Consider the following 23,234-nt stretch of genomic DNA (forward strand, 5'->3'; position numbering starts at 1 on the left):
AATATGTCCGCGGCCGCAAATGGATAATCCCACAAGATGATAAGAGAGGGACCGAGTTTACAAACAAGAGGGTCTAGTAATTTAAAATTCAAAATTAAAGAACCGATATGACAACATGCGACACGTCCGCCCACGGCAACGAATTACTTGTAATGCAATATCACTTGATAGTGTTCTAAGGGAGAACCTAGCAAGGCACTGTCTGGTATCTAGAATATTAAGTTACCTCAGTTTTGCTTCAAGTTGACTATATCCTGTGATGTCAGCATTACTTACACAACATTGTTAGAAAAGACGTTACGATTATCATATTATTCTACTCGACAAATTCAGATCCATTGCAAAACAAAACATAATCGTAGTACCGCCTTATTGATAAAAAGTTATCATATTTTCTAATGTACAAAAGGCTTTATGTTGATGCTAGTTTACAAAAACGGAAGCGCTCAATAAAAGGTGAATGTCAAATAACCGTGGCGGAATTGACAGGCGAACAAATTAGACCACTGCGCGTGAATAATAGATACTGAGTACTTGATAGAACTAAAACATCAGATAATTAAACAATGGTGTTGGAGAAGTAACTGTAGTTAAAATGAAAACACATTTAGAGAAAGGCAAACTAACTAATGTAAAGTACGATTATCTCGATAACCTTAATAAACAAGAAACATAAGGAAAACGTTTTAAAACTGGATAAGACTAAATCGAAATTGTAGAATGCAATGACGAAGCTCCTTAAAGATAATCAAAATAAACTGGCGATAAAATATAAGTCTGTGACGAAGTTACACCAATACATGATATCATATAAAACGATCGGAATCCCCGAGAAACATTACACATTCGCCGCACATAGAACAGTCGGACAATTACTCCACGCCGGCCTTACGACGTGATAGGCTCGATCAATGCTACCTAATACCGATTCTATCACTAATTTCCCGTCCATCGTATCTTTTCTACACAACAATGTGTCATAACGCTCATAAAAGACGCAACACGCGTGACATATCGGAGATATTCGCTGACTTTATTCAACTCGCGTGCAACTATCTTCGATCTCTCTGAATGGTATTTTAAAGAAATCTCAACCATTTCAGGTAGAAAATAGATTGCATTTTAGGTAGCTTTGAAGCAATTTTAAGAAGCTATTGTTTACAATGGGAATGCACCTGCAAGTGGAACAATGATCGGTATCAAAGTAACATCAATTTTCTGCACGAAAACAAGATTCTTAGAACTCCGGCGAAAACAAATCAGAATACAAACGAACGTTCATGAAATCCTGATAAGGAACAATAACATACCTGTAACATGATAATATGAAACAAATATGACACACCAAGGATAGGCGCGTAGTAGAAAGTGACCAACTATAAAACACCACCAAAAAAATCATAGCCATATAAAATGGAAAGCCATGTGAAATCGAAAGGACTCTACGCAGTCAGTAAAGGAAACTGAACAAAAACAACTTTAACAAACATAGACAAGACATCGGAATGACTTTCGCACCAAAAATATTATTACTTACTTCTGCAATAAGTTATGATACGATTTAATATAACGCCCGTCTAAGCTTTTATGATATTCATGAAATTTATAATACGCCTTCAATGTAAAAGAACTTTGCAATGCCAGTAATTTTTATTTTTGATTTTCTATCTATCAAGAACTTTTTAAGCCTCTATCGTATTTTACTGGAGTTTTCAAGTGTATCATCAAGTACCATAATTTCTACGTTTGGACGAGTCCAGTTACTTTATCCAGTTATTTTATATTTATTTCATGTGGCTAACTGTAGAAAATTGCAAAGTTTCGTCAGATTGAATTTGTAAACAATGGTGCTCATTTCGGACAAAATACAGCTACGTCGCTGTATCCTTGACTTTAATATGTTTGTGTGCTTTAGGTAATCTAATTGTGATTGTAACAGCTAAATTATTTAGTAATTACAGAACGTTGACGTCCAATCCTTATTATGTTCGCGTTATTTTCTAGAGTCCGTTGCGTCATAATCTTTTGCTTGAGTACACTCACTACTATAATTCGTTGCAATTTCAAACAAAGTATCCACTTCAGTCAAATTATATTCCTAGGGTTTCGTTTGTACCTAAACGCATTTCATTGAAAAACATCAACGTTACTGTTATTGTGATTTACTTGCAAAGTATTGAAGCTTGACTATCAAAAATTCGAAACTCTAGTGTGATTTTAATTCAAGATAACAGTATTCGATTCTTGTTTAAAATTTAAGGAGTGTTAGTAAATTTAAATTCAGTAATGAATAGCTAGGATAAAATATAAACGCCACGCTTTCACGTTCGTCTAACAGAAAGCTCGTTGAAGCGTGTTTAGGTACTTAGTTCATGGATGTACCTCTGATTACCCTAATTGGGAATATAATCGTGAGACTACGTTGTTGTTGTTAAAACAGCGTAATACGTAGTTCTACCGGAAAACTGCTGTACGGAACCACTTTTATCCAAATGCACGTGTTTTTTTTCCACGGCGGCATATAATAACTCATAGGAACACGATGCTACGACCACACTAGAATGGTCACCCAAATCGTAGTAATTTGAACGATTAACTTTCTATGCGCAGGCGCATGACCACAGCGCAGTCATGCTCATCACGCGACATTTGAACGTGCGTATTAAAAAATAATTCATTATATACCGTTCAAAGACAAAACCATCTAGGTAAGTACTACAATAATTCAGATCAAAACAAAATAAGATTCCAGAAGATTGTCATCGACGTAGTTAAGGTAGGTTGTTTCTTTTTCTTCCTTTGTGAAGGAAACGGATCCCTTAATGGTTTCAGCCCGCCCTAACTTGATGAAAGGATTTCCTGCGAAACACATTTTTGTATTTGTATTAGTGAAATTTATCTGTCAATCGGAATCATGACAGATTTAAAAGTAATTATAATAAGTTGTTTGATAAATTCTTGAATCTTGGAAGCGCTTTTCATACTACAAACTGGTACTAAGATATTTGCGATCTCATAAAACTGCAATAAAGCCCAGTAGACCATTATCACTGACGCAAATCAGTTGTTAGCGAGATTACTGGCAATTCCAACCAATAATCGCCAATTAGCGTTTGTCCTTGCACAGCTCAGTTCTGCTTCTGATCGGTTCTTATCGAACAACTTATTACGGGCATTACGATGCTAAAAGAGGGAAGTAAGTTTAAAAACAAGTTTGAGGACAGAAATCTGTGGCAAGAATACTTCTTTTCGAAACCTGCGAACAGCTTAAATTAGCTTTAATGTCGACATTGCCGACCCAGTAATGAATTCATAAATATTTTTAAAAAGCTCTTATTTTACGAAAAATAATATGTGAGTACTTAAGTATCGGAAATAATTTTAAGCAATCAAGTCGTAGTCAGAGATTTGGATGATAACGAAACGATTTCAAAAGTTACCAACAATCAATCTAATTATGTGGAATCGAAATGCATTGTGCTAGCGATAGTATACGGGCTGATAACGCCTCGTGCCGAGCCTTGAGGTCACTGCCCATATACAAACATAGCTGGGAATCTGGCCTAATATTCAAAAGAAGCAAATAAGGGCTTAGCGTGGAATAGATACAATAACATTGTCGAAATAATTACAGTTGTGAGTGAGAACGCATTGGACGTGAATGTAGAGAAACTAAGTCAACTGTGTGAAGGACTTCTTCCTTGCAAATCTTCTTAAGTAATTCCAAAATCAACGTTCATCAGTATCATCGTATGTACCTCATTGGTAAATAAATTACTCTTAAGACGATCATTATCACATCCCATTTCATCATCAATTTCGCAGCCAATAAAAATAAACATGTATTTTACAACTTAATGAGTGTCATGGTTTCCGTCATGTGTCCATCGGTATATTTTATAATTGCGTTTCTAATCTTTGCTAATTTACTGTTCTTCTATTCGTAAATTATAGTTTTCAAGGTTAGCTATCATATAGCGAGTGCCTAATGGCGATTTTTGATTCATTAATGTTATTTTATCTACTAACTTCAAAAAATCCTAATAGTAAAGTGCATTGGACAGTAGTTTACAAAAATATAATAAATCATTATAAAAACTGATGCAACACCGCAAGGGTGCACCGATAACTTTGTTTGCGTTATGACAGACAACTGGCGATAATATTACGATAAACACAGAGAATGCGTAACTAAAAAGTACCTACTCGATTAGAAAACTATTAAAAAGTATTTGGAGCTCGTGTGTGTAACATTAGACACACATGTTACTTATATTTGGATACGCTTGTCTGTTAATAATAACTTTGTAAATTATATAAACGTAGGTAAACTTTGTTAATACACAACTGCGTATCTTGGTGAGGTGAAAGAAATTGACATTACAATACCAAACAGAAACTAACTAAGATTTCACAGCTGATGAATTCTATAATAGGAGTAGTGAGTAGAGTTAGGCTAGTAGAACTATCCGGCCAAGTAGTTCATGCCATTGTGGAAAATCTACAATAAAGTCACGTCATAAATAAAATAAATAAAATAATAACAACTAGAGCTTATAAAACAACAGTCACTCCATCTCAATGACTACCGTTCTATGACGTCAGGACGAAGGAACTGAGCGTCGAGCGGTCAATAACGGAGGGGACAATATATCCTTCCTCTTGAGTGCCGACCGCTAAGACCCTCCTGCGGGAGGAGCGGCGCGCGCGCAGCTGCCGTCAATTGAGATAAACGAGCGAGGCGCCACTATGCTATCAACTAACTACTTTAACCACTGAACTTAGTGACGGTTGAAAAAAAGTAACTTACCAAATAAGTCAATCGTAATTAAACTCCTAAGTAATTCTGTTAAGAAAACAAACAGTAATTAAAGGATTTATAAAAAAACAAATAAAAGTTATTCAAACGCCAACGAAGGATTGGCAAAAAAATAAAGGTAACATGTAAGTAAACAAAACTCTACTCAAACATAGCCTCATTGACACAGAGCTAACAGTAATCAGAAACGCCCATGAAAAAGCTGCTGTACAAACTGAATTCCTCAACAAAAACTGTTAAAATAAATAGGACTGTTATCAGAGTGTACGGCGATATCAACTGTTAAACTAACGAAGGATTTAACCTAGTTAGCTCTTTGGCCGGCGCGGTTATCGAGCTTAACTAATAACAACACGTGAGCACAACTAGGGTTACTTCAAATTGAATATTTATGACTTTTTGATTTCCATTTCTAAAAGGTGATAAAACGCAGTCACATTTGAAAATCTAAGAAAACCCTTCGTTAAGCAGAAATGGATTTCTAGTTTTAAAGACTAAAGCGTCAAGTAACGTTTTAAAAGCATCTTAAATTAAATCTACAACACATTTAGCCGAAGTTCAAGTAAAGTTGCTACTCTCGTCCCCCATGCTATCGTCAGTTTGCTCAACCTTGACTGGCAGCGGATGCTGGTGGACGATAGCTCGGCAAACAACCGATTTGTCGCCTTATCCAACACCAAGCTTATCAAGGACGAACTTTTTGTTGCCACCTCCGATAACAAGTTTAAAGATTTTAGATACAACCTTTTTAAACCCATGTTCAAAGATATATGGATTGAAAGGAATTTGTTGAAATGGAAATAATGTGAATTATAATATTGCAGTAACTTAAGTTATTGCATTTGAACCAGGCGGTTGTGTGAACTAGGTGTCTATATAAACATATCAATTATCCATACGTGACAATAAGCAAAATGAAACTAATTCTCTTAGAATATATTGAACAATATGACTTAAAAACTGCACTCATAAAAATAAAAACTTTAAAACTGATGAAGACAATGGAATAGATTTCAAATCGACTAAATTCCACGAATCAAACAATTGGCCGTAAAGCGCAAGAATATCTCAAGGTACTGTATCTTTAACCTTTGTCAGATGCTAACTGTAGCCTGCGTAATTAGGATAAACACGTTCTCATGGATAATCAATCCTGATATTTCAAAAGTCGAACGACAAACGAACGACCATTTCTTTTTTTAAGAGTTCCCGTAAGGGCAACGTCCAGCCAGAGTATTCTTGACAAAAGATCGGAATGCAGTTGGCGCCGCTCTCAATGAAAATTGTATAAAAAATGCTCCCCGTCATTGTACTATTTAATATACGAAAGATTAATCCAATAGGCGTTACGCCCAGGAATGTGCACTTTGATATTGACTAAAATATTAAGCAACATTTATTTTTCTTTAACGTTATATTATGTGATGATATTTTCTCATCTGCCTTGGAATTGAATGGAGTTTTTAAAGTTATTGTGCAGGATACGGACTACGATAAAAACATGAAAGCTAATGCAAATAATATACATAAAGGTTAAACTACTAACACCTAAAAGATAAATCGTCTTTAAGAACAACGGTAAATGTATTATTGATACAATAGTAGGATCTTATAGCATTTTTACATATGTAGAAGAATAACCAGCACACGAAACGTACGTTTAATAAGTAAAGGTAAGTAATCGTATGTCGCATTGTCGAATGTTAAAATGTAAGGAATTCTAACTAGAACGGAATTTGACCGAGTTTTTGCATGAAAAGGCAATATATCATTGACAACTTAAGAGCGTCGAACTAACGCATATATTGCAATTTTTTGCATTCCAGAATATATGCAGAAGCAACCAACACGCCACTTTGCGTGAGGCGTGAAGAATGCCATTAGCGGCTAAACACAGCTCAGGATTACCAACTATACTTTCGCTTGTCAAACATACAGTTTTTGCCAACTGTAAGTGGTGTATTGTGTTAGCTGAAAGTAGGTTCATTCGTGCTTAACAACAAATTTCTTAAGAAAATTTCCATTAACGATTATTTTATACAATTAGCGATTTACACGATGAATATAATGCGTTACACGATGATGAGTCATATTTGATTCAGAAATATTGGTGGAGATTGATGGTGGTGAATTTCGCCGAAAATTTTAAGTAGTGTGTAAAATCGATGTCTGTGGTCACAAAGTGGTCGTTAAGGTATAAAAGTGATTGATAAGTAGGTGACAAAAGCACGCCGCCACCGCAGAGTTATAATGACCCCATGGCGTTTAATTTGGTCCCAAATCTTAGCGATGGACGTGATGTGTCTGATGGCAAAACCGATGAATGACTAATCTTAACCTAAGCGGGCCTTACGCACGATTGTTGGTCAACTTTTATTATCAAATGTATTCGTAGTAGTAGGCCAGCATTAGACGATTAGACACGTTCAACAGAACAAATTACTCAATTTGGTCACAACTGGAGTATTGCCACCAGCAGATACCATTTAAATTATCTCATGATTGATACATCAACCTCCAGTCTAGAGCTCGATTTCAATCCAGTTGAGGACAATGCATTCGCTAGTCGCGAACCGAATGTTGCAAGAACCACCCACTGAGAGCGTGTGAGCCAGGGAGTATTGTGTCCCAACCCGTTCTCACATAAAAATGTATGCAAGAGCCATCTGTAATAGTGGGCCAGCAGAAACCGCGAGAAGTGTTCGCCTTTGTACAATGATACCATACTTATAGAAGACTAACTAGATTCAGATAATATTGAAGTTGAAAGGTAAATCCTTGAGAAAGATACAATAGCAGGAGTAATGTAAGGCGCTGCAAATAATTAGATAATGATAAATACAAAATATCTGTTAATTGCAATATAGTCGATTTCAAGATTACTTCTTTTAAAACGAGACAGTTCACCAGAATTCCAAGAATTCCAAAGAATTTAAGACGTATTTGGATTTACCTAAGCAAACATGGGGTTAGGGGATCCTAACACTATATACAAACTGAATTTTAAAAAATAGCCAAAGTTTTTTTAGGTAGTGATCCTAAACAAATACGACATCGTGATGGAATTTAACTTGTGCTTGTTTGTTAAAGCAATAGCGTTGATTATTATAATTAATCTATTTTCACGTAGTGTATTGAAAGTCTCACGACTCTAGTGAAACAAGAGTTTTTGCAGGCAATTATTGTATAGAAAATGGATCGACGATCTTATCATTGTCTCGCAGATAGTTTTTGCTCACCGTCTGATCAACTCCATTCTAGTACAGTTAATTAAACAGTAATTTACATTTTTATTTTAATGAGGACAACAATTATTATATTTTTAGCGAGTACAAGATCTTATTTATACATACTACAGCGATCATCATCATCAATCATCTGATTAGCCTAAAAATCATATTGGATTATTTATTTCTATGATAGGCATATCACAACATATATTTTTTCTAGGGATCCTAAGGTGACTTCTAAGAGAGCTACGAAATTTTAAAAGAGACGAAGTTAAAACGGTGGGCTTTACAGGTTCCATGAGTAAATGTGGTTTAATCTAAATACCACCAAAGATGGAAATGCTTAGAACTTTGTAGAGTAGCAAGAATTTAAATTAAACGTTTCAACACCCGGTACTTGAATCCTGTAGTAAACATTCAATTACACGCTTTCGTCGAAGTATAGAACTCAACAATTAAGCACTTTCCTCCAAAAGCACATAAATACGTGCAATCAATTAGGTACTAGAGCACCTGTAAGGTGATGTGATCCATTTTACGACATCTAGATTATTCTTGAGAAATTGCTTCCTTTGTCGGTAAGCACGAATCCTATTGCAACATACATAAAAAGTATTAATGACGTATGCAATTCGTATTTAGATGAGATAATTTATTTTTACATGTTGCTGAAGCAGTCAATACCGATTGAAGTACCTACTAAAAGTTAGAAAACAGGTGTCGAGAGATTAACTCTAAAAGTTAATTTTATTTAATAATCAACAATTTATAAAACGCCTTTAAAGATAAGCTGCTGGATAAAAAAAAACACAAAAGGCCGACGTGCTAAGGGATAAATTATGTATCCCACAGCCTGCTCACTCGGTACATTCACGACAGCTCCACTGTTATTATTGCCTCGACAGATAATTGTATATTTATTTGAGTTTCTCATAAACGTTCTATTGGGCCCGACAAAGGGACTGTAAACGTTTTGTAATTTTGTACCGCTATGGTATTTAACACCAACCGAAAAAGAATTAAAAATAATATTTCAACACCTTTAACCGTGTTCCTGGGTAAAGTGTTTTGTATACAAATTGGTGTTTACAACTTTATCAATCTTGAAGAAAGTACCTAACTCTGATTCATGAGGCGAGAACTTCAGAATTTTTCTTAGATTATCTACATTACATAATCTGGGCCATTAAAATAATAAACATAGTGATTTTTGCCAGGTATTTGACTTCAAAAGTAGACTCAATGCAGATAATTTATTAAATAAAGATGTATTTACAGACGACAATAATAAAGATGTTACTGATTTACTTCTAAGAAAACCTGAAGCAATTAAATTAAAAACAACAAATTAGTGGAAGATCAAAGCTGCGTGTGCCCACCCCCGCAAAAGTTACGGAGCTATGATTTGGCTGTTGTACAACTTACTACTGTTTGTAAACTTTTGACACCGTTACATCATGTTCTATTAAATAGTTATAATAAGATGTGAATTGTATTTAACAGACACAATTGTGAGGTCATGACAGCAAAACGAGGGCACCCTTCAGGCATGCGTTCAGTTTTTTGTAATTACAATGACGTCGACCAGAAACACTTTACTGACCTATTTATAGAGGCCTCAGAAGGCCAAGACACCACCACATCTTAGCCCAAAGCTTTAGACACTTAAGTTGTAATTAAAATTTTATTGCCTCTAGCCTAAATATTGAAGTGTTCTAAAACAAATACTTTTACGAGATTGGTATAAAAGAAACAGTAAGCAACGGTAGCGATATAAAAATGCGTGTGGCCTCACAAGTTATAAGTACTATGAAATCGTTCACAATAGACTATAAACTTGGCGCAATTTTATATTGTCCGTGGGTTGATAGAGCTTAAAATTAAAGCTTACCTGTAGAGACAGATCCAAGCGACGAAATGAATTTACTTGACACTGAAAATTCAATTCAAGCCCTTGAGGGCAATCACAAAACAATTTCCATAGCACATCACACAGTAATCCGTAAGTGAGATCGCACAGGCGCGGGTCGTTCGCGCTCGGTACTGCAAGCGTCGCGACACGTGAGTCGCGCGCGGAGGTTCGGCGCGGAGTGGCGCACACGCAGCGAGACGCGGGAAGGCTCGCGCTGCATACAGATGCTGCGCCGCCCGCGCAACTTGCCGGTATTTGTTTTGTATTGCATATTGATATTTACAAACTTCTACAAAAGTCGTTTTTACACATGCTCAAACTGGTTTTTATTTAACTCTCGTTTAGCACGCTATCTTCACTTGGCTAAGTCATTTATTCATCTCGATTATCATCTATGATATGACTCACATTAAAAATGTAAGCTAATTTGAATGGAGAATTTTATCATTCTTGTCTGATAATCTTAATGCTTTCAATCGGTCTCTAGTGATACGACATTGCTTGATCCAGCACTTTCTTATCGGGAGTCTTCAGCAGTACATAGAGGTCATCCATCTCTATTTCCTCGGCCTATTTCTCTATGGTAGGTACCTACCTCTCTATTCAAACGTGTTCGTAATCTACTACAAGCATTACTTTGACAAGTTTATTAACATGCCGCTGTATCATTAGTTTCTCTAGTTTGACAGGTTTTCGATCATGATCTACATAGGTAGATCTCGGTAGGTTTTACTTGGTAACCATAATGTCACATCGATTACGCATCGTACTCCACCTGTCTCTTGATCCTGAATGTGTTCATCACGTGGTCGTTTTGTAATGTTTAAACGCCGGAGTAAATCGGGTTTTAATTCCTTCATAGATTGTCTGGAGCGATTATTTTACGCTTTTATAGTACACTATATAAGTACCTGTTCCTATTTTCAATCGAGTGGTTGAGCATTGGACTCACTATTCGGAGGTCCCGTTTGTTAAGGCATTGCAGGCTGATCACCCGATTGTCCGAAAGTAAGATGATCTGGACATATTGATATTAAGCAGTTGTCTCAAACGTAACCCTCAGGGTTGATGAGGAGGGTTATTGATCTCACAACTCACACATAAGAAGAGATCGTATATTTTTCAGATCAAGCAAAACCAACTTCTTGTTTGTTATAGTGTTCTTACTGATAAACTTATGATGTACCAATATTTTATAATACTGTAATCATGGCACATGTAAAAAACCTCACGTGCAGTTTGTTATGACTATTCGGGTCTCGTGGTATCGGAAGGAGCACGCTTATCTGAAACACCTACAACTAAAACAGGCTCGTGCGGGGAATTGCTTCACTTTGACTTTGACTGACACGTGTAAAGTAGACGAATGCAACTTTATGGCAGTTCACACATGCAGCATGACGCATGGTGACGGTTTATTCCATATTTACATAGCGCTTGCCATACCTGAAGTTATTGATCAGGCTGTTTTTACAGAATCGACTGCTAATTCCAAGTTTGGAATTTGTGAAAACCCAAAGTGAAGACCAGCCCAATTACAACTTAGGTCACATCACGTGTCTCCGATAATATTTTGAGTTACCTCGTGATTTTTGCGTGTTACAATTATGTATGATCCAAATATGAATTCCAAAAGAAATTAGGATTCAGTAGGTTTGACCCTTACACGGAATTCGAGCCCGTTTATCTGATCAATGTCTTTAACTACTCACATGACAAGAGTTTTACTTAAATCTGATTTTTTTTTTTTTTTTTTGACGTGACTTATTGTAGATTTGCCGCAGATGGCATTAACTACTTGGCCGGACAAATGGGGAGCGCTGAAGGCTCTCACCCGGTACAACGTTTAAGACAACAGGCCTGAGGGTGCCCAGTTGGGCGCGAACCTCGGTCTTAAATCTGAGAAGATATGACAGTCGTATTGAAAATATCTTCCTTCCTTACACGATCGCTATATTAACCGTTCTATAAGTTAAAGACGGGAGACGTTGACAACACAATTGACTTCACCCATCATCAATCACAATAAACACGATCTCATTTCATCATAGCCCACCCAATGGAGCTTGAAATATTCCGACCTTCAAGTCGGTAGATATTCATTATACAGGCACAAAATTACTATAAAAATAATATTTTTATCATATTATGATGATGGTTTGGCTACCAGCAGAAGACCACTCAGCTTCAAACTTTTAGCTGATGATATAAAAAACAAGGAAGAAGAACCGTGGTAGCCCAGTTGGAGAACGTTTGACTCTCACTTTGAGGTCCAAGGTTCGAAACCCACCACAGGCCTAAACCCATGATTTACGAACTTGTTTTCGAATTCATGTTTGGATCATAAATGATTATTACGTGATCAGTGGTGAAGGAAAACATCATGAAGGAACCCACATACCCGAGAAATGGGTTTCGGAGGTATATGACCTAACATGTATTGGGCTTGAAATTAGGTTTCCCTTCAGGTTGGAAGGTCAGACAGAAAGTCGCTTCTGTAAAAATCCAGACCTGTCAAATCTTCAAGTTAGGTAAGAGGACCCTGTGAAAGCGCGATAACGCTAGGGATGACAAGAAACAAGGAAATACTAAAAATTGAAACAATAACGTGAAATACTGTGAAGATAGGAACCTAAGCACCACTAAGTAGTGGTCGTGAAATATGGCTGTAATCAGCGTTTCCTATGTTCAGAGGTTCCGCGACGCGGTCGACTGCACGCGTACATAAAACAATGCGCCTGCGACGCGGCCCGGCGCGCGGGCACGAGCGGAACTGCCTCAATTTATATAAGTAAGTATCAATAAAAGCTGTTCCTTATAGACGCACCTCTGTTTTTGTCTTAGGTACACTGTGTGTCTTGGAGAAACGTGAATTTGGCTTTAGACTGCGTACATGAGGCTTCTCTTATCATAGCTAGGCTAAAATTGTAGGAGGTATTCCGTTCTTAGGGGCATCCTTGGGGCTTTGTAAGTCAACAACATCTGGACCAGATACGGTGACGGTTCGATGTTTCTTTAGCTACCTACCAGAATATTCTACAAATTAATGTGTTTTGCCAGTGGAAATAAAATTCAGAACAATTTTAACTATGACGGAAATACAAAAAAAAAAGTGTACGAAATCTACCGAAATTACTTTATTAAATAATGACTAGCACGTTGCTGTAAATAGCATGTTAATAATAAATGTGAGTGGCCACAACCGTGACCAAACATTCAAGGATGGACATCGAGCAATGGCGTCTGATTTATTTGCAGCGTAGAATGCGCCCGCGCAAGGAAGCTGGTATCCCGGAAGTTGCACTGATTTGTTATTCATTGTTTTACAATCGCCATGGTAATTATTGTGGTAGGATAGTGACTACTGATGATTCTTCATAGTGTATTGAGACACATTTGCCATGTCAATTGAAACTCGTAATCTAACAGACATTATACGGCTCACCACGTGGGACTAACAGAAAGCTCGATGAGGTGTGGGTGTGGGTACTCAGTTCATCCCGTTGGATGCACCTCTGACTATCCTAATTGGGATACACAAAATAGGATAAAATAACTTTATCAAATCAAATTACATTAAAAATAACTTGCAATTTTTTTTTCGGTTTCACGTTGATCCGTGGAAGGTAGAGTCCGCTAAATAATATAGTGAGATTGATGATGTGATCCAGCCGCTTTCGGCTACGGCGACTGCTTCAACTCCGACGTTTATGTGCTCGCTACATAGCCAATCTTGTTGGATAAGATCCTCGCACATAGCGGGCATTTGAACAGACCATTTAAATACGAGTAATTGATCCCCACCTGAGGACTTAAGGAGCTCGGTGGCGCAGCGGTAAACGCGCTCGGTCTGCGATTGTTGAAGTTAAGCAACTTTCGCAAAGGCCGGTCATAGGATGGGTGACCACTAAAAAAAAGTTTTCATCTCCAGCTCCTCCGTGCTTCGGAAGGCACGTTAAGCCGTTGGTCCCGGCTGCATTAGCAGTCGTTAATAACCATCAATCCGCACTGGGCCCGCGTGATGGTTTAAGGCCCGCTCTCCCTATCCATCCATAGGGAAGGCCCGTGCCCCAGCAGTGGGGACGTTAATGGGCTGGTGATGATGATGATGATCACCACCTGGTCGGGCTTTCAATTCATCTCGTTTGGCATCAAGCGCAAAAACAACGCGTAACGCGTAGCGTAAGATAGTGAGATTATCAAACACGAAAAGCCTTTGGTCCCGGTTACTAGCCGTAAAAATATACCTCCACCAACCCGCAGTGGAGCAGGTTGATTGAGGGGAGGCTTGTAGTGGGACGTATATAGACTGTTTATGTTATAAAACGCGACCATAAACACAAGTAAAATAAAAGATGATTCAAGTAATCTCAGAGCTCTTGACAGCTGTACAAAGAATACAGTAACATCTATAATAGATCCACCGTTCACGTGACAAAAAATATCTCAATCTTGTACTTACTCACGAACCACGACGAGGCGAATAAACGATAACAATCATAATAGAAAAATTTTGTACCTATTATGTTCGACAACAAATTACAATTTTTACCAGAAAGAAAAACTTACTTCGAAGAACCGTTCCAGAATAACCCAGATTCATAAATATATTTTTTTGCAAATCTTATGATAAAATTCCTATCGCTATTAAACGTAAGTAATTTTTTGTCGTAATTTTTATTACCTACCTGCAACCATCTTGACAGTTTGAGTAAAAACTAAACGCACTTTTATCACTTCCTATAAAACGGTAAACTCGACATGCTAACTTCTTTCGAAAATAATAAAATTTGTGACTACTTTTATGTTATGGGGTTTCGGTACCAAAAAAGTCCAAAATGAACCATCTTTTTAGATGGATGTCCATATTGTACATTTATCAGACAGGACCAGGACCTGTGCTTATAGGTACAGTAACTTAGCTAAAAGGCATCCGAAAATTTACAAAGACTAAATAATTTGGTGAACTCTACCCCTTGTGGAGCCGCGTAGGTCCAGCTTAAGATTTGATATTTCAGCTTTTTACCCGACCAGTACATGACGTCGCTAGAGACTTTAGTCTCGTGCTGCAGTACCTATCACCGTCACACATGGCCATGCCCACGAGTGCACAATGGACTGTGTCACCGCGAGCACGGAGCGTGACCGCTGACTCACTCCCGCGCACTTCAGTCGCCGGACAAAGCGCACACGCTGCCTTGTGCAAGGTCTTCTAATTCGTATTCGTTCATTTTCTTAACGCGTGCTATTGTTAGCAAGTCTGTGTATAAAAAAAATGAATGATTTAAATTGTCTGTTCATATCCTTATCAATAAATTGAGTATAACCGGATCTATTCGGTAGAGACTTTTATTTGATTGTTTATAAATGTTTCAGCATAAAATGTCAAAACATGAACACGCGAGCTGCTTACTTTTTTTATGAAACATGGACGGCAGGCGGGCCACCTCACTGGTGTTTTCTTTTCCTGAAAACCCGCATTTTCTGAAGATGTTAAAATGATGCTGCTAATAACTTTCAAAATTATCCACCAGTTCAGTACCATGATAGCCGAAATATACAAGTTCACGTTACGCTGCGCGGGCGCTGGTGAGCGGTAACTTCCTGCGCAGTTCCGCCGGCGCACGGTTCATTAAGCTGAAACTGAAATACGATTGAAATGTTGTATACATTATAATACACTTCTAATACCTATAGATACGTTTGCATATGTGTTTGTGTGTAACCCAGCGTACCTGTGCACGTGGTGGGTACGACATTGAAATGATACTAGGTACTTATGGAGACACCGCGCACCGGCGCGGTTGGCGGTACTGCGGTTTGTAGGTCGCATTGAGTTGTAATCCATTTATTAAGCGGTTTTTATAGCCCGAACCAGGATTCGAACTAAAGACATTACGATGTAAGTCCCGCGTTCTCCGAACAGAGCTATCACAGATTTGAAACGCATTTTATTTCACACTTGCCCGGCACTCGTACACTCATATATCAAAAACGTAAACACCTTATTAATAAGCCTTCGGCGTAGTATAGTGTCTATGCCGACATCCCGTGTTGGAGCCCCGGGGCTCCGGCCGCGGCTCGGAAGGGGAAATGCCCGTACGAACGTGGACAGCGAGCCGAATCGCCGCGTTTGAGGGAATGCTGGAACCACCAGCTGCAGCGGACCCGTGACACAAAAACATGAATTATAAAGTAAGTAACAAAAATATGAAGCAGCATCTTGTATTTTTTGCTCTCGTCTGTAACTGATGCTGAAAGTAGATCAATAATTATTCCGCATCGTACGCGCTGTCAAATTGTTCAGTTTTTATATGAAATTATAATCACGCGCCTAAATCTTCTAATGACGTCACCACATCTTTTTAAATCGATTTTATCTGTTCGGAAATATATTTTATTTACACATATTACTGAACATTCTGACAACGTGTATCTAAGATGTGGAAATATTTTGATCTGTTTCTTGCAGTTGCTTTAGCAACATTGACATATTCGAAACAAACTTATAAATACGAATTATTATGATCGCCGTCGTCACGATGGGATTACCCCTGACGCAAAAAACTTCTCTATATTTAGACTCGTTGTGTCATGTATAATTATTATGTATACTTATAACAAATTCATACTTACTTTAAATGTGTCAAAGCTCACTTTATAACTGTCGATTAGCAACCAGTACGTTCTGATTGAACGAATAACTTTATATCCGGAAGCGGTGTTTCTGTGAACACTCCTAGTAACCTCTACGCGAACATTGTATACATTTTACTTATAATTTTTCAGCCTTAAAAAATAGTGATGAATAAAAAATGTGATGACAGAAGAAGAAGCCAACGAACAAAATATAAGATAGCGAGGTCATTCCCTCAATGACATATCGCAATAATTTAACAAAACATTTTGTAAATTCTTGTAGAGTTAAGAACGACCTCCACGTGCTTCCCTTGTGTGCTACTTAGGGTGGTATTAATAAACTAATCTCAGCTGCGAGACTGCTCTCAAGATCATGTCCATGTGAAGACTTGAAGATTGTCTTGGGGACAGTCTCAGCTGAGATTAGTTTATTAATGTCACCCCTACTGTGAAAGCGGTAAACTCTCCGTTTATAATACGAGCAGCAATTAAACTTGCGAAAAAGACTTCCGCAAAATACAAATGTCATATTTTTATGAACATTAAGCAGAAAATACACATTATTGTTAATAAATATATTATGTATAAGCTACACAATAATAGACGTGTGCCCATCAATCCATGATGTCACGTTACTGTAATAAACAAAATTAACCAGTTACATGAAAACGTAAGTACGCTTCGAAAACAACTATTAAGTAGTAGGTACGTAAGTAGTTATTCTTCTTCTTCTATCGTGTGGTTGTGAGGTGGATTACCAACCCCATCAACCCTGGTGTCAAACCCAAAGCCGCCAAAGGCCCCTGACATGGCTCATGTAACGACTACTTACTTACATCAGTAAGTAGTAACCGGGACCAACAGCTTAACGTGCCTTCCGAAGCACGGAGTATCTTACTTTCGGACAATCAGGTGATCGGCCTGTAATGTCCTAACCAAACTAGGGATTACAAAGTGATTTTGATGATATGTCGCCACCGGGATTTGAACCCGGGACCTCCGGATCGAGAGCCCAACGCTCAGACCACTGAACCACTGAGGACGTAGTTATTATATTATGTGCTTGAAGCGAAAAACAGAGCAGGCCACATCAAAGCAATTTATTTGATGTTTGTTTGCATTGCGCACTTTCTTTTTTATGCGCAAATGTCAAATTGCAATATTGCTGCTTCGATGTGGACTTTTACGGTTGAGACTAAAATACGACAGATGCAATCATAAACTATTTATTTTCTTAGCTTTGCATAATAATCTAAACAAACAGCGCTACGGGTTGTTAGTTACGGTACTTTTTTTGCTTATAATCTTAAATATAGATAGACGAATAAACGTAGACTGGCATATTAGAGATTCCATAAATTAGATGAAGACAAAATAACTGTCGTTGGTTTATATAAAAAGTTTAAAATTAACTAAAATTATTTATTAAATAAAGAAACATAATCAAAAAAAAACCAACAATTAAAATTAACTTAAGAAAATTCGTAATTGAGAAAAGTTTTTACACACTGCAAGAGTTTTTCTTATAAGATAAATAGACTGTAAGTGTTGTAGATTTTGTTATATATAGTTTTTAAGATTTTCATAGTTATTTTTTGATTAATTTTGATTAATATTAAGTGTACCCCCTCCGGTTGATTGAGGGGAGGGCCTGTGTCCAGCAGTGGGACGTATATAGGCTGTTTATGTATGTATGTAATGTTAAGTACTTATTATTATTATTTTTTTGTATTTCTGGTTTAATTTAGTTTCTTATTATCTTTTCTTGTTTTTGCTATACCCTCCCGGGTCCATATGTGGTACTATAATATGTATAACAACTGTTTACCATATGGTGTGCAATAAATACTTTGACTTTGGAACCTCTTCTACACTTCACACAAGTTGCAGATAATTTGAATAGGAATTATGAGCAAAAACGTGTGCCATTGAATTATCCGCCACGTATGTACCTCACGAAGCTACAACTGCGCAGTAGCCGCGAGCGATACCATCAGCAATTTGAAGATGATGGTGATTATCCACTTCATCACGACACGGAACGTGTTGGTCTGTACTTGTGCTAGGAAGTATAGAAAATGTTCCTTTATAACTGGAAGCACATTATGACATAGTGTTTTTTTTTACGTGACTTATTGTAGATTTGCCGCAGATGGCATTATCTACTTGGTCGGACAAAAGGGGAGCGCTGAAGGCTCTCACCCGGTAAAACGTTTAAGACAACAGGCCTGAGGGTGCCCAGGTGGGCGCGAACCTTGTCTCAGGGCGTTGTCTGAGAGGAAAAATATTTGATAGAATTAATCGATCCTAGTGGGTCGTCTCGTCTTCGGAGGCCGTCAGACCTCCAGAAGAAGCTTTATATTTTAACATATTATGTTCTTCATGAAACAGAGATTGCAACGTAATTCGCACCTGAGCTTCCTTCCATCTGAGAAGCCCAATTATAGTAAATTCTTAGGTACTTACACGTAAAATTCTAACACACTACATTATATTCTTTTATCGTGTGGGTTGTAAGGTGGATTACCACATTCATCACAGTACTTACCAAGAGTGTTCTTGGGTTTGAAGAGGGAGTTTGTCGTGTCGCGTCGCGTCCTTATTTCCACATGTACCACACACTATTAAACAAACTTAAACATCACAAAGAATAATTAAAACACATAATAACGGGTTCTTACCGCGTTTAAATGGGGATATGAGACTCCCGATTTAAACGCGGTAAGAACCCGTTATTATGTGTTTTAATTATGATAATAACCGCGTAAACTTAAAACAATGTATCACAAAGAATCCCACCCTCATAACGCCTCCAGCACCAACACCCCTATTATGTACCAAACCATAAATATACTCGAATATTCATAAGGTTTTAATATTACTTGTACAGAATCTTCAGGATTTAAGAACAATGGTTGAATAAAAGTCGAAACAATAGTGCAGCCGTGTTACCGTGTGCACACCCTGGAACGAAGGAGTGGCTCCACACCCGCTCTGCTGTGACGACACGAAGCATATTACCATTTATGATATCCATCCATACAGCATAAATGAGTTTTTAAAAACTTTGCCACGGCTCTCTAGCGACGTAGTGAATGCCATACGCGGGAAGTCTACAATAAGTCACCTCAAAGGCCCACGTCTTTGACCACCACCACCGCTGTACTACTATCGCACATTTATTGGAGCCAGTTATGTGCATTCCTTAATAACCGTATTATCCAATTCAGACAGTTCAGAGACCTGCAACAAAGCTATCAAAGGCGACAGCAACAAACATCACATGATGTTTACAAATGAGACCTATGTCATGTAATCAGAGACATTTTTGGCAAGTAAATTGGAAAATTGGTCAATTTGAGACATCCTGTCTCATGGGTTCACTAACTGGCACAATTGCGACTGAAAAACAAGAAAATTAACAAAACAACCTTCACTCCCATTTAAAAAAATATACCTTTACGATCCATGAACTAGAAAAGAACCATGTCGCTTAGGAAGTCCAATTAGAGACAAGACAAGAATGCAATTTCTCGCTAGGTCTAGTAAAAAGAATACTCATAATTTAAACAAACGAATCGTCACCATTACTCGCGCTGGCGCACGTCTCTAGATCGCTATCAGTGTCATTATCCAAGATGGCGGACAATGGTTGCTCGGAAAATTGCCGGCATTTCGGATTATGAATTTAATGCCCAGTTAATTGGTTTTTTATTCAAATTTTCCCAAGATGATTTATGAATTTACGTTGTATGAGATATAGGATTTATTATCGTCTATTATCACTGTTAATTCGAAGGTCATGCCATGTACAATACAATACAATACAAAAACTCTTTATTGCACTTGAATCACATTAAAAATACACGAACGATACGCTGCAAAAGTTGAATCAGTTTCTTGCAAAGTAATAAATTAACTGGTTGCAATTAAGACTTCCTGGTTACATGTCGTTTCTGTAATAGACGAAAAACACTTACAAAAACATAAATTTCATAATTATGACAACTAATGGTTCATAATTTCACCCAAATTTCACCAATTTACAAATAATTCGCTGGGCTCAGTGACTGAACTTTTGCTCTTTGATTGTACATAGGTATTTACTGACTTGAGTGACTGTAGAACGTAGACAAATGTGAATAGCTAAATACACTTGTGTCCAATAAACTACCTACTAATAAAACTTACTAAGAAAAATCTTTTCTTTCTTTCCATTCCGTATTTCAACATTTCACGTGTATTCATGACTCATGACGCACTCGTTACTTGATTCAATTAATATTTTACGTTCTCGACGTCAATCAATTTCACTATTATTACCTAAACAAAGTTCGAGTTAAGCCTACTGTTTTGTTTTGCAGCGATAACTCTGAGTCAAAAAAATAATTTAAATTTAGCATTTATCAATCAGTCGTATCTTAAGGGCTTTCTACCGCCTACAGGATTTCGAAACTCTAGCAGAATATAGCTTACATTACTGCTTTAATTCTAAGGCATAATGAGGTCTACAAATGTGAAACCTCAATGGAAGAAAGACTGCGGTTAGGGTCACACCCACGCTCAGTTTAATTGTGTATACGGCGCCACTATCGCCTACGTTCTACGTGTTAAAAACAAGCAGAATACCGGCTCATATCTAAATTAATAGATACTATTCAGATTGTGTACATTTTGTCCTAATTACCTCTATCTCTAAACAAAGTAAACGCCCGTTTCATCACTTGCTTAAAAACTGCCTGGTAGCTTATCTGCTGGATTAGTGTCTGATAACAGAATACATTTTGTTTTACTCGCATTATTTGTTATGAAGGGTTTCAATAATAGGACACGAACGAACTTTCAAGAATCTTTTCTATTAATATAATACGACATTAATTATTATTTTAGTCTTCCCATACGCGTACGAAATTTGCAGCAACGCCACTAAATTGAAGGCGCCCTTAACCTAGGACGTCACAATCTTGAAGCATTAGAATATGTTAGCATTATATTAGCATTAGAATATAATTATCCAAATTCACGTACTTACTTAATTGCTCATACTCATAAACTGTGTGTACAGTTAGCAACGGGAATCCGCATACAATGAGCTATGAAATTAGTCATTGTTTGCGCTGTCGTTTCAGTGCCTACACTTGTGACACCTTTAAGTTGGTGTAAGGATAGATATATTTCTGATGTAGTTCCATGATTACAATAGAAGAATCTCTCCAGCAACAAATGGCACACACTTTAGCTCATGTAAAAGCAAGTAGAATCGTCCCACAATAACTCTGCATCACTTTTTAAATGGTCATACTGAAAAAGTAGATTTTGATAACCCTTTTGAAAACGGACGGCTTTTCAAAATACTTCCTTCTTGTTTGTATACTCTTTATTGTTTTAAAATACAAAGGAGATTTACACATAAAATTTAACCTTATATAAAGCATCTATAGGCGAGCTTATCATTCTTCTTCTGTGGTCAATTGTTCATATTCGTTTCGTTCAGTCTGTAACATGATACGAACTACAGCCTATGGTCATAGAATACGCCTGCCAACTAAATGACAAACGAAATCATAAACATGATCTCGTATTTAAACAGACAATAACAAAATCGCAGTATGAAACCCTAAGCTCTGAATAGAATAATAATTAAAATAAACAATATGATATTACGTAAACAGAACCGCCGGCCGATCAAAGCGCCCACCAAAATAAACAAATCGACGGGAAATGTGAGCAAATCAAAACTTTAGCTTTACTCGCAATTGTTAGTGGGACAAAACTTCCTCTTTTCCAGGTATGAAAGGCTATTTCTAGGATGTACCCAAGTTTCCTGGTAAGCCCGTGTTTATACTTGCTATTTCTAGTCGATGGTGGAAATCTTCATAATGGAAACAGACTATAAATCGCATATATAGCACTTCCCGACTGTAGATTTTAACTTTGAAGTAATAGCACCTGATATTTAAATCAATCTGGTTTACTTTGAACCAAATGGATTAATGCAAATTAAAATAAACACTGTTAAAGACAAGCTACTTAATCACTGAATGCAACGGTCTCCGTGGTCCAGTGGTTTGAGTGTTCGGCTCACGATCCGGTGGTCCAGGGTTCAAAGCCCGGTCGGGACATCACAAAAATCACTTTGTGATCCCAAGTTTGGTTAGGATATTACAGGCTGATCACCAGATTGACCGAAAGTAAGATGATCCGTGCTTCGGAAGGCACGTTAAGCCGTTGGTCCCGGTACAACTTACTGATGCAAGTTAGTAGTCGTTACATGAGCCATGATAGGGGCCGTAATCCGCATCCCAACCCACACGAAGAAGAAAACTGAATGCAAATAAGTATAGCCGAAAAAACGACATCGCAAGGTATTATAGATGCGCAAGATAGTGAGCAATGTACCACAGTATAGATATGGAGCATAATAATATTTACACGAGCCCAAATTCGCAAAGTTTACGTCTGGTGGTCGACGAGATTTACCAGAAGCAACCTCTTGATTTATAGTCTACAGATACTGGCTCTAAGTTATTATAAACCTGGCAAATGTAAACTAAATACGGTTACGTTTTTTACTGTACAAACTTATGAACACCATTATTTTGTATTGCGTACGAAATTTGCTCAAACAGGTGAT

The 23,234-nt window shown here is 37.4% G+C and overlaps 1 protein-coding gene across 1 annotated transcript in view; it reads right to left on the reverse strand.

The window, feature by feature from the left end:
• LOC126370336 (uncharacterized) overlaps positions 1 to 10,156 on the reverse strand; it is a 63,665-nt gene extending 53,509 nt beyond the window's left edge. Inside the window, exon 1 of the mRNA XM_050015200.1 lies at positions 9,941 to 10,156. The gene's annotated coding sequence lies outside the window, so the exon portion shown is untranslated. The remainder of the gene's footprint in view (positions 1 to 9,940) is intronic.
• Positions 10,157 to 23,234: the final 13,078 nt, after the last annotated feature.

The sequence above is a fragment of the Pectinophora gossypiella genome, chromosome 1 (assembly GCF_024362695.1).
Source record: "Pectinophora gossypiella chromosome 1, ilPecGoss1.1, whole genome shotgun sequence".
In the NCBI taxonomy this organism is placed as follows: Eukaryota; Metazoa; Arthropoda; class Insecta; order Lepidoptera; family Gelechiidae; genus Pectinophora; species Pectinophora gossypiella.